Source organism: Bidens hawaiensis, unplaced genomic scaffold, assembly GCF_021521415.1.
Source record: "Bidens hawaiensis isolate Kalapana, Puna unplaced genomic scaffold, B.hawaiensis_p1.1 tig00000636_1, whole genome shotgun sequence".
NCBI classification, from domain to species: Eukaryota; Viridiplantae; Streptophyta; class Magnoliopsida; order Asterales; family Asteraceae; genus Bidens; species Bidens hawaiensis.
The window spans coordinates 699304-712788 of NW_027491038.1; positions in this window are offsets into that span (position 1 = coordinate 699304).

Here is a 13485-nt window from a genome sequence, read left to right on the forward strand (position 1 = left end):
ACTAGAAAGTACTGACAAGATAAATCAAGTTAAGGAGAGATTAAAGACCGCACGAGATTGTCAGAAAGTTATGCGGATCATCGACGCAAACCATTGGAATTTCAAGTTGGAGACATGGGGCTACTGAAAGTATCCCAATGGAAAGGAGTAATCCGATTCGGTAAGAGAGGAAAGTTAAGTCCACGATTTGTTGAACCATTTCAAATTATCAAACGAATTGGACCAGTAGCCTATCAGCTAGAATTACCAGAAGAAATGACAGGTGTACATGATGTATTTCATGTAAGCAACTTAAGGAAATGTTTAGCTGATAAATCACTAAAAGTACCCCTTCAAAATATAAAGGTAAATAAAAATTTGAAATTCGTTGAGAAACCTTGCAAATTGAAGATAGAAAGATCAAAAATCTCATGCATAAAAGAATAGTTCTGGTCAAAGTGAAGTGGGACTCAAAATGTGGACCAAAATATACTTGGGAATTGGAATCAGAAATGGAACGGAAGTACCCACACTTATTCTAGTAGATCTTGAGGACGATATTCAAAATAAGGAGTGAAGACTATAACAAACTACAAAATAAATTAAAGGAAAAGTAAAGAAATGAAAGAAGAAAACTCCATCCCACATTGGTGGAAGAAAGAAAATGAGAGCCTTCCGTCATAATATAAATAGGAGTGTAAGTTCTTATCCCACATCGCTAAATTATAAAACAAGTGAGTTCTTTATAAGAAAGAAAACTCGTATTTTAATGTTCTTATAAGACAAATCACACCAGTGGTCCTAGCGGAGGGTGCGAAGCACCCAAACGCGCACGGGCGAAGTACGATGGGCGCAATGTGGCGCTTTAATGGCGCACTTTGCACTTCGCACGCTCACATCGCCGCGATCCGCTTAAGGACCGCCTTAGTATTTTTGTTGAAAATTAAGAACTCACTAGTTTCTCGGCTAAGCTACAAGATTCTTCGCGATACGTGACGCCCTTTGTTTAAGGCCATCGCGTATCGCAACGGCTTCCAAAAAACGAGACCTTCCTCCTTGCACCAAATCATAATCTCTCTGAAATTTCTGTCTATATATGGTATAATACCCGAGTATCGTAGCGATTTTCTATCCGATCGAAAGAAACTTATATACCCGCGAATCCAAAAGCTCTGCCTATTAAGGTAAGACATTGTGCCATCGTGTAAAGTTTCTAATCTCGTGATTATCGTTATGATTATTGGTTTTATACTAATCTAGATATACTACATTGTGTGTTAAACTAGGTGCTTAATACCAGGAATCATTCTTTAATTCTAAATTTGCAAGGTGAGACATTCAAGTTTTTGTACCACTCACATTTGCGTAAGACAACTGTTTTTCCGACACTCTCATGATCATTTCAAAACCTATAAAACTCATGACAGATGGTCTATATGTTTTCAAATATAATTTTAAAGTATTTTAAATACATTACCGTGATTAAGTCTCTGTAGACTTACGGGATGGTTACTACTGGTATTGTGGGGTTTTGTATACAAGGCTTTCCTACTGGGCTATTACACGTTACTTATTGGACAAGTGTTAGCCAATAAGTAATATGACCACAGTCATAGATACGGTCGAGTGACAAGTACCTTTCAGTAATTTGTAAGCAGACATATGTAAAAACATCTTAATGCTGTAATTGTAAAATGTGTCATTTACGAATGAATGTACTCACCAGTATTTCTTACTGATCAAATATTTTAAACATGTTTCAGGTGACTTGATAAAGACAAAGGAATGATGCATGCGGGCTTTCAACTTAAATAAGTGGTTTGTCACCAGAATAAAGAAACATGTTTTGTAAATTATGGTTTATCCCTATAAAGTTTATGTTTGTATCAAAATGGATTAAATTTTCAGTTTATAATAATAATAATCATGGTATTTTTATAATTATGATCATTTTTCCTAACTACGGTTCTGATAAAAATATTCCGCTGCAAATTAATTTATTAAACACTGATACCACCAATCAATGTTCACGGCTTTCCTCCTAGAGTATAGGGGTCGAGGGTTGTGACAGAAATATATTTCACAATTATTTTCTATAAACAATAATATAAAGTGGATAATAGAAACTGATGGAAATTAATTACACATCAAAAAGATTTCACCAAAATAAATCTTCTATAATATGTTAGCAACTATATAATTTTTAAATTTCCCGAAGTGATACTGTTGGACTTAATTGAATCGAGCAAAATAAGTAACACCGATAATTTTGTGGTAACTCACCACGACTCTTTCAGTATCTTTAATTAAGAAACGAAAATCACACGAAATACAGTGATCCTACACCTCATTTTATACTAACTCAAACTCGTTTCCTACTCGAACTCTAATTCTTAATAATAATAATCAAACACATAATAATCATTATACTTTATCTCTAACTCTAATAATTATCTCATACGAATAAATTAATATGTGATGATAGGAACCCACTTCTGTTTTCTCGTAGACCAAACCCCACCAGCGACCAAGAGTTTTGGTTCAATGTTCACAATTCAAGAAGCACAACTTAGATTAAAGCAGAGCTGTCAATTTATAACACGGGTATGTTAGTACAACACGACATGAGTTTTAACAGGTTTGAGTTTGAGTCTAACAGATTACGTGTCTTAAATAGGTCAGCATGTTTAAGACATGTTAAAATTCGTGTCCTAACAGATTAAAGACATGTTAACCTGTTAGTAACATGTGTAGAATTCTAATTTATATATATATATATATATATATATATATATATATATATATATATATATATATATATATATATACTCCTAAAGTCCTAAACTCAAATTCATACTTATATACAACAGGTCACTCATGTCCGTCAGAACCCGCAATTATATTTTTAGTGAATGTTATGATTTGCTTTTATTGTTTTTTGTTTCAAGTATATTATGAATTTGTGATTTTTTGTTTCATATATGTTAATGATTATGGTTTTTCGTTTCAAATATGTTATTGATTATGTATTATGTATTTATGCTTGTTTTAAAAAGTTTTGTTTCATTGCACATATTTTATTTATTGTATGTTTAAACATGTCCCTTAACAGGTCTTGACATATTCGTGTTCGTGTTTGAAAAAAATGACACGATTAATTATCGTGTCGTGTTCGTGTTATGTATTACATGTCATCGTGTCGTGTCTTATCATGTCATGTCTGACATGTTATGACACTCCTAGATTAAAGATTGTAAATCCAACTTGTTTCTACCATTCTTTTTTAACGTATAATTTTATTGCAACAAAACACAAGCCCTAGAAACCAAAGGCACCACATGATCACTAACTACAAAATAGTATTATAAGAAGAAACCAAAAAAACACAAACCTAGCTAATTATCACTTTACAAAGCTTTAGAATTAATCTATGTTTTAACAAAAAAAAAATTTGAATCTTCCATGATCGCCTCCACCAATTTATACGTAGAATACTTTTTATTGTTAAATACACCGTCATTTCTTCACTTCCAAGCGCCACCAAAAACATCAAGAACCACCAAATTGCAATTCTCTTTATCAAGGTGGAGGAGACCTTGACGATCACTACATTTTATCATTTGTCTAACAGGGAAACATTCATTAGACATTGCCCCCATACATGTCACGAGGTCTTCTGACGATTTATATATAAAACCGTAATTAATACAAAGCATGTATAGAACATCTACCCCCACAAATTAATAGTCAACGGCTCAATACAACTTATACAGATATTTTATTCATCTCCGCTCTTTAACCGAATATGAGTGGTACCCTATTAATTTCCATAAGCCCACAACCCCCATTAAGTATTTATCATGCTTATTGTCCAAATGTAACCTTACAATTTTAGTATCATCACATTCTAAGAAATTGTACATCAACTCATCATCCTCCTTTAATTTCCTACACCAATTTTGGTCTCATTTACGTTAATTTGTCCGGTAGTGTAAAATGCAACAAGTAAATATAAATTAAAAAAAAAAAGTACCATGTCAGTCTTTATCCATTTCAAAAAAGATTCCGTTTCTGGAAACATCTAGAAGATTGGTATAGTGTATCATTCCTGACCATCATTAACCACCTGAATAGAAATAATATGTCTTCTTCTCCCTACAACCGAATCTTTATCTGCGGTGACGCCTCCGCAGCAGCACTCTTCACCAAGCTCTTTCCTCCTGTCCGCTCCATCCAACGTGGCGTCAATGCTCACGCGTCTGCTGATCATCCTAACAACGGTATCTGCTCAGGTGACCTCTATTTCTCACTAGATACTTACTTTCAATCCCTACATCTACATGTACTGTATTATTATTATTTTATTGTGTTTGATATATATTTTATTTTACCTACTCTTTGATTATTTTCTACGTGATTGCGAATATATAGATCTTCTTTGAATGGCTAGATGTATACTTAATTTGATGTTGTAATTTATCATATCATCCACTATTATTTGATTTGCTGCTGTGTTTCTCATAACCAATTAAATCGTTACTGCTTGATTAATGTTTCAGCTTTGTTTTACGTCATTACGACTAGATCTTGCGTTTGAAGTTATAATGAATCGTTAGATCTTGATGTATTTAGCCGGAGTATATATGTTCTTCATCCATTAATACTTACTTGTATTTCTCTTAACCAAATCCTTATCCTGTTACGTCGGTTTTACTGTTTGATTGATTATATTGGTTTTGTCTTCGTGATTAAAACAATATATATATATATATATATCTGCTATCATACGCATGTTTTCTGTACTAGTGTCACGTATTCAATTGCTATCATACGCACGTGTTTTGATTATCGTGCTGTATTTTTTCAGTACTAACGTTGTGAATTTGCTATTATACGCACCTGTTTGTGTACTAATTGTCATCTTGTATTTGCTATCATACGCATCTGTTTGTGTACCAGTACTAATTATCATCTTGTATTTGCTATATATAGTGCGTCACCTGCAGTTTATGTAGTAATTAATTAACATCCATCTTGTATTGTATCTGGTATAATTAATACTCTTATATTCTGCTGTTATATGATCGATCACAGACATGTTCATTCCGGTTGGTCCACCACGATGCATGAGGCAGACACGCAACGTGCCAAACACAGCTCCATCCATGGCACCAGGAGTACCAATTGCCACAAGGAAAGCATGGAACGCCAAGGAAAACAACGAGTCTCTCACTTTTCGGTTCGACGTGCCAGGGTTGGACAAACACTACTACACAAACAGGTATTAGGTACGGATTTTTTGCTATGGAAAAATTTGGTTGCAAATTTTGCTACGAAGTAGCTACGGATTAGCTAGGCCTACATTTGCTATGATTTAGCTACGCATATTCTGTTGCAAATGAAAGTCCGTAGCTAAATTCGTAGCATACTTGAGAAAATAAAAATATTAAAAATGGCATCATGAAATCTATAGCAAAATCTGTAACAAATTTGAAAAAATAAAAATAATAAAAACTTCATAAAATCGGTAGCAAAATCCGTAGCAAACTTGAGAATATAAGAATAATAAAAACAACTTCATAAAATTGGTAGCAAAAGCCGCAGCAAATCCATTAAAAAAATATATTTTCTTGAAAAGTTTAGTAAATTCGTAGCAAACTGATAACAACCCTAAGTAAATAAAAATAGTGAGAGAATAGTTTTAATTATATTCGTTGCAAAATTGGTAGCAAAAATCAATAAATAAAGTTACAAAAGAATTCAATGAAATATGTAGCAAATCCGCAGCTACATCGAGAAATTAAAGATTTAAAAATAATTAAATAAATTCGTATAAAAATCAAGAAACGATAATGTAAAACTATTTTAATAATTCGGTAGCAAAAATCCATAGCGCACTATCTTAAAGTCAAATAATAATAAAAAAATTATAACAAAGATAAGTTACTATTACTAATATACTTAATAAAATCTCCAACAACTAACTAGACCCACCATTTAAAAACTTGTTTTCAGAACAGGATCGACCATTGAACCGGACACTTTATATATGTATGTATGTTATTGTCCATTACATCTAATACAACTCACCACAACTCATTGAAACTCAATATGGCATAACAAAACTCATAATGGTCCACTACGATTTATCAAGGCCCGTAATGGCCCATTGAGTTCTTTCAAGGCCCAATACGGCCCATTAATACATATACTACATGTTATTACTCGTTACATCTTATATGATACATTACAACCTAATATGACCCTTTAAAATGCAACATGACATCCTTCATGGTCAATTAAGACTTATCAAGGTCTAATATGGCCATTAATATGCCCTACTTGCAGTGCATGCATATAATTTATGTATGCGTGGGCCCTCAGGTGGGCAAAAGTGAAATTGCACTAATTTTGACGTTATTTTACTAATTTCGTGAAAATAACAAGGTTAATCAGCCATCATGTGGTGGCGTTGATAACCGAAAGACAAGGGTACATGCACCAATGAGCTTGTGTTTCAATGGCTGAGTGTTACGTGCCTTATGTCCAAGGATGATGATGATGATATACTATGGCCATTAAGACATACATGTCATGTTATTTTTTATTATTTTTAACATGACTCTACAATCCATTAAAACAAAATATGACATAATAACACTCATCATGGCCCACGAATTCTATCAAGGTCCAATATGGCCCATTAAGACATCTATGACTTGTTAGTGGTCATTACTAGAGGTACATAAATCGGGTTTTTTTCTAATACCCGGGTTCGGGTATGGAACCGGTTTCGGGTATGATCAGGTATTGAAAAATCGGGTATTGAGATAAATCGGGTAGGGTTCGGGTAGGGTATTGAGGAGAAAAACTCAACCCTATGTACCCGGGTAGGGTATGATCGGGTTCGGGTATTGTAACCGGGTATGACCAGGTATTAATACCCGGTTTTGAATTTGTAATTTTTTTATACATTTTTTTAATTTGTTTAGAATTTAAATTTGCTTTGTATTATATTACAAAAACCATAAATCTACTTAATTACAAATTATTTACTTAGTAATATGCATTTTATTAAAACTTAAACATAAAAGTTGTGAAGTAACATAAAAATATACTATAAAAAACTCATGTATTATTTCGGGTATTAGAAAATTGGTATCGGGTATAACCGGGTATCGGGTATAGGGTATGACCGGGTCCAGGTATTTACGGGTATAAATCGGGTACGGTTTCGGGTACGGGTATTTACCTCAAAATGCATACCCTACGGGTAGGGTCGGTTTCATAATATAACGACGGACTGATAATCTGATATAACGAAGGACCCTTCATACATTATAAAATATAAAAGTCGTGACACATGCGTTTAATGACCTTTGACTTTTGTGTCACTAATATAAGTTTTTAATTGTATATCATATTTGCTTGATATACATTTTTGATGACATTTATTATTTTTTTGTGTTACTAATATAGAGTTTCTTTTATGAGAATTTACGTATGCCACATTTTTTCGTTACCTATTGTTAGTAAAATTTAAAATATGTATGCCACTAAAATGTTCATGGTACGAAAATTTTCATCACACGTGTTTTCCCCAAAAATTTTTTCCAAAATAATTTAAAACTTCCTCCAAGTTTTATATTCCAATCTTCCTAATTTTTTCCCAAATTAATTTCCCTCTTCTAGAAATTAACTTTTATCCAATCTAATTTCCTTCTCGAACAAATTAATTCCAATCCTACTAATGGATGTTACAGCTCAACAAATCGATATCAAACTTGTATTGTAGGATCTTAATTTTATGTATCATCAATCTGCAATTGAGATTTGAGATGCATTCGTGGTATAACTTTTAACATTGTTTTATGGTTATTGATTTTTCTTTTGGGGTTGTCTTTTGACGCGAGTGTTCCCTTTTCTTGTGTTTTCAGATTTGGATTCATGGTGAGTGGCAGGTTGCTCATATCAAAATTAGGGCATAAAGTCATATGTTGCTTGGAGCAATGAAAAAGAAGCCTTGGTTCTACATGCATTCGATTATGCAAAATGACCGCTACTTGACATTCATGTGGTTAGTTTCTGCCCTAATTGAAGCCTTGAAAGGAATTAATAGGTCAAATATTGTTTATGATTCAGTTATTCTTTGCTAAATACTTATTTCATTGCACCAATGGAACTCCAAAAAAATGATATCATTGCCTATTCTTGTTGTGTGTAAATCTGCAATTTTGTGATTTAATAGCCAATATGTGATCTATTTAAAGGCTGGGTAATTGAGATCAGAGGGATTTTCAAAGGATTCAAATAGAATATATGGTTCAGAACCAGAACCGAACCACATCGAATTAAGCTATAATTTAGATCCTATAGCCAAACGCCCAAACCTATTGTTTTGTATGTGGTTCTGAATGGTCGGTAATGTCGCTCTTGCGAGTTTGGGGGTTCAGAAACAGGATTTGCACAGCCCTACCAACGGGTATACTTGCACCTTTTATACTCACTTTGTCTTTAGAGTTGTAAATAATTGTTGTCTGAACTATCCCCCCTTGGATCTTTGTCAATTAACATATTTCAATGATAAACTCTATTCATTCTTTTAGTTTAGTTGTGATGTTTTGGGCGATTTCTTTGCCTTTGGTGGCAATTTTTGCTTTATTATTTTTGTTCCAAGCCGGATAGGAGGATTTAGACCAATGAAATTTAAAAAAGATGAAATATATAGGAATTTAGTTTTTTCAAATGAATAGCAACCTGCAACATTAGTACTAATGTTGCGAACGAACCGAGCGACTCGCAAGCTACTTAAGCTCGGATTGATAAAAGCTTGAGCCAAGCTGAGCTTTTTCGAGCTTGAGCCTTGTGTATTTTTAAGTTCTACATCTTTTCAACTTTTATGTATTAATTTAGCACTACACATCCGAGCTCGAGCCGAACTTAGGCTCGTTTAAGTTTTTTTTTAGAATATATAAAATGAATTAAAAACATATATAACTAAATAATAAATAATAAATGAGACGAGCTCGAGCCAAGCATAGGCTTGAAAAACAACTCACGAGTCGAGTCCAGGCTTGAAAAAACAACTCATGAGCTGAGCTCGTTCCTAGTCAAGCCCGGGCTCAACTCAGCTCGCTTACACCTTACATTACCACTTACAGATGAACAAGTAAAGAAATTATAGTGATATTTACTTCTTTTGTTGTATACTAACCTACTGTACTATTATATCTTCTATAAAATGCATAACTTTAATAATTGCTATAAATTCTTGGAAAAATTACATCTAGTAAATATTTATAAAATGTATATATTATTGAAACCCTTATTCTTAATTCTGCTTTCAGTATTTATTGATTTATGTCAATCTGTCTTTCAAGGTTTCACTTAGATTTGATTGATGCTTTTATCAAATAAATTAATAAATGTTTTTACAGGAAGTAAAAGGTGGGTATGAAAACAAATATGGAGGTTTGAAATAAAGAATGAATCATAAGAAAATACAGCGAGGGAATGTCGGGGATGAGTTTGATGCTTCAGTTAATTTTAGTATAGCAATGTATGTCTTGAATTTGTTTCAAAAATGCAATAAAGTAGATCTTTTATAAAATTTAATTACATGCTAATGATGCAGGAAAGATGAAGCAAGACAACCACGTTCAAGGAAAGTACCGCATCTAGGCATCTAGCAAGATCAATTTTTACCAGATGGTGACTTCTCACAGCTTTAAATTATAAATGACTTAGTTTAGGTTGTCTTTTTTACATGAGCACATTTATTTTGTGATGAAGGTATGAGAGGGAAGGTGAACGAAATATTATGTCCCCATGGACGTATTTGCGAGTATAGTGGATTCGTTGAAGGAACCTCCCCTGTTGACAATCCTAGAAACGAGGGTGGGTGAAGCTTATGTAAGTCTTGTTATCTTTTAAATGTATGTTTCTAGTTTTATAGCTTAGTTATATAATGTTAATATACTAATTTTTTATGTTCTTATCTTAAGAATCATACAACGAAGTGGTTATAAAGAAGTATGGAGACGACACTAACTTACACCTAGAATTTGCTATGGAATTATGGTCGAGCATCACAGGGTGGAAGGAAAAAGGTCGGTTGCATGGGACTAGCAACTCGCCGACTTGTTCTTATCCATCGGGGAGAAGTGATAAGGTTTGTATTTTCTTTTAGAAAAAAAATTGACATAGAGTTTGGTCTATTTTTGGCAAACTGTGATTTGGTCTTCTTTTATTATTATATATAGAAAATTAAAAAATAATTGACGTGGTATTAAGGATGATGTGCACATTTAATATATAGTTACATATGCAAGTATGCAACAGTTGAAAGAAAAAGAAGCTGAGCTGGAATGGGAAAGATAGTTAAGTTGAAACAAGAAAAGGTAGAGAAATATGCTATGTTGGAGAAAATTGAAGAAAATGCGAGATTGTATGCTGAAATAAACGAGAATATTCAATTGTCACGCAGCCAACTACAAAAGTTTCCACCAAGTTAAGATTATATGGGTTTATGTTGGTAAACTAAATTTCGTTTTTTGTTGTATTACAGAATCGGATGATTTAGATCTTTCTTGTATTACATTTTTCTTGTATTGCATTTGAATATTTTATTCTATTTAATTTGGATATTTATCTTTGGTATGATATTTTATAAATTTGAATAGAATGTTTATAGGTAAAAAGTGGAAAAGAATATAAAAAAGAATTTTTTTTGAAAAACATTCATACAAAATCTATAGCTACATATGTAGCTAACCTTATATGATCTGTAGCGAATTTAGGCAAATTTCTATAGCTACATTCGTAGCAAAAATCATACAAATAGGTAAATTTCATTGCCAAACTGGTAGCAAAAAGCATAGCTAATTTGTAGCTAAAAGATTTGTAGCAAAATTATGTAGTAATAAAATCATAGCAAAATTTTGTAGCTAAAATTCCGTAGCTAAAAAAAACGTAGCAAAATTCTGTAGCTAGCGATTGGTATCTAAAAATCCGTAGCAAACAATTTTATAGCAAAATCTGTAGCTAATATAGCTATAATAACGACAACTTTTTCTGTAGTTAAATTCGTTGCAAAATTGTGATTCCATAGCAACAAACCGTTGCAAATAAGTTAGCTACGAGACTTGTACCTACGGATCATATTCGTAGCAAATCCGTAACAAACAAGGTGTTAGCTACGGTTTTGTTACGGATTTGACCATAGCAATTGCCTATTTTTGTAGTAGTGAAAGATAAGGTGAAGGTGTGGGTGGAGGATGACACATTCTTCATCAAAACAGAACCGGTGAAGGAGTTCGAAGAGGACAGGGAGGAAGAGATGCCTGAAGGGTATGCTGGGCGCTTTGATTTGCCGGTTGGTGCTTACAAGATGAAGGAGATCAGAGCAGAGATTAAGAACGGTGTGTTGAAGGTCTTCGTTCTGAAGGAGAAGACGGAGGAGATGAAAGATGTGTTGGAGGTTGAGGTGAAATGAAGTGAAGGTGGTGGTGGTGTTATGCAGTCTAGAGGTGGTTGCTGATGGTGCAAATAAATATAGGTTTATGAGTAAATCTTTTGATTGTGAAATGTTATGTGGTACTGGTTTTTGTTTCTTGATAATGTGAACTTTTATGATATGCATTATGATTATGGTATTAGCTACTAATGTTGAATATTCATCAGCTTGTTTTGTATTTTGGGTTGGTTTTTAGTACTAAGTTTGTTAAAAAATAATTACATGGAACTCATCACAATGGTCTATATGCATAAAGTGGAAATCAAGATCAAGTTAAGCGTAGATTTTACACTCAAAAGTAATACTAGGAAATCAACCAAATAGAAAACAAAAGTTTACTAAAGAAATAATAATATTGTAAAAAATATTAAGGTTTATTTGTGAATTAAAATACAACTATACAATAATACAATAACCAAATAATCTTGAATGCTAGAAACAAGAAGAGAGAGCTAATAATGAAAATGATGGTTGAATAAGCCCACATAAGAAACGAGAAGTCCAAGTGGATTCAGTTAGTCCAAACATGAAATATAAAAGAAAAACTAACATTAGAAATGATAAAGGTGGAGGATTAGCTTGAATAATAATTTTAACAAATAGCGAATACCCGGATTATACAAACTAGAGGGTGTATAAACACCCGACTATTTAACAACTATGGTCTCATACGGGTGGCAATAAACATCTTTCATCATTCTTCCTTGTTAAGGTCCCCTTTTATTTGTTTAGGTTGTACTTGGGATACTTTTATTTGAATCGGACTCGAAAACCCGGAATTTGAACATAATAAGTTATTAGGGTTTATAAATGTTCGGGACCTTGCCCAAACCGAATTCCGAATCTAGTTTCCAAATCGAATTTAAATCCATGAATTTAGAATTAAACCAACATGATCACTAAGATTTGATTATATAAATTTATTTGTATACAATATATTAAATTATTCATTGTTATGAAAAATCTATATTTAATATACTAAATAACAATTACGTAAATAATAGGCTCCTATAAGCTGGTTTAAGTAGGATCGATATTTATTATAATGTTGTGTACTCGAATATTTCGTCTTTTAAACAAATGCACACACTTTGCCATGCGCCCATGCTATCCAAAGTCCAAACCGCATTTACGTCGAAATTCTAAATATTTCGCAACACTTAACATTATTAACCTCGAGGCAAACTTTCATTGCTAATCCTTCACAAACTTTATATTTTCTTTTCATTGCTAAATATTTCCAACACTTGAATATGTTCCAACCCGAAATCCATTTTGACCCTAATCTTTTCTGGCCTGAAATCCATTTTGACCCGCCCTCTTTCGGCCCAAACCAAATTAAACATTTCAATGCTTTTTTAGCTTTCCTTTTGAAAGTGGAGGGATTTTTGAATTCCAATGATTATGGGATTTGATCGGAATTAGTTTCAAATTCCAATTCCTCAAAATTCCTTAAAATTAGTTTCAAATTCCAACGTTTTTACTGGTTGGCCTTATTTATTAAATCGACCTACTTGTGGTTTTGCATTTCTTTTTTATATCTTGGTTTACAAGCAGAATCTTCCACTGAACTGCACTTTGAAGTAACTTTGTAACCAAATTACTATTAGTCATAAAATTATATACCCATTAAAGCATAAATGGAACCAAATTAGTTGCTTGAACTTATCGCATAAACTCAGGCAAGCATTCAGCTACATGTAATTAAGGTACTTTCTCAACCAAATGAAAGAGTTCGATACTGCACTTTGATGCATATATGTGTTTATTTTATTTTATTTGTACAACTAGGATGGACTTTTATCAATGAATTCAGTTGTATGATTGAATATTTCTGGGATTTGGACATCCAGTTGGACTTGGCAAAACTAAGATTATCTACTTTCTTGGCGATGCAATCCGGATAATCGTCAATCGGTAAGTAAACATCCAAGATTGTTAATTGAATTGTTGTTTTGGATACTTTTTTAAGTTTGATTAAGAAGATGGAA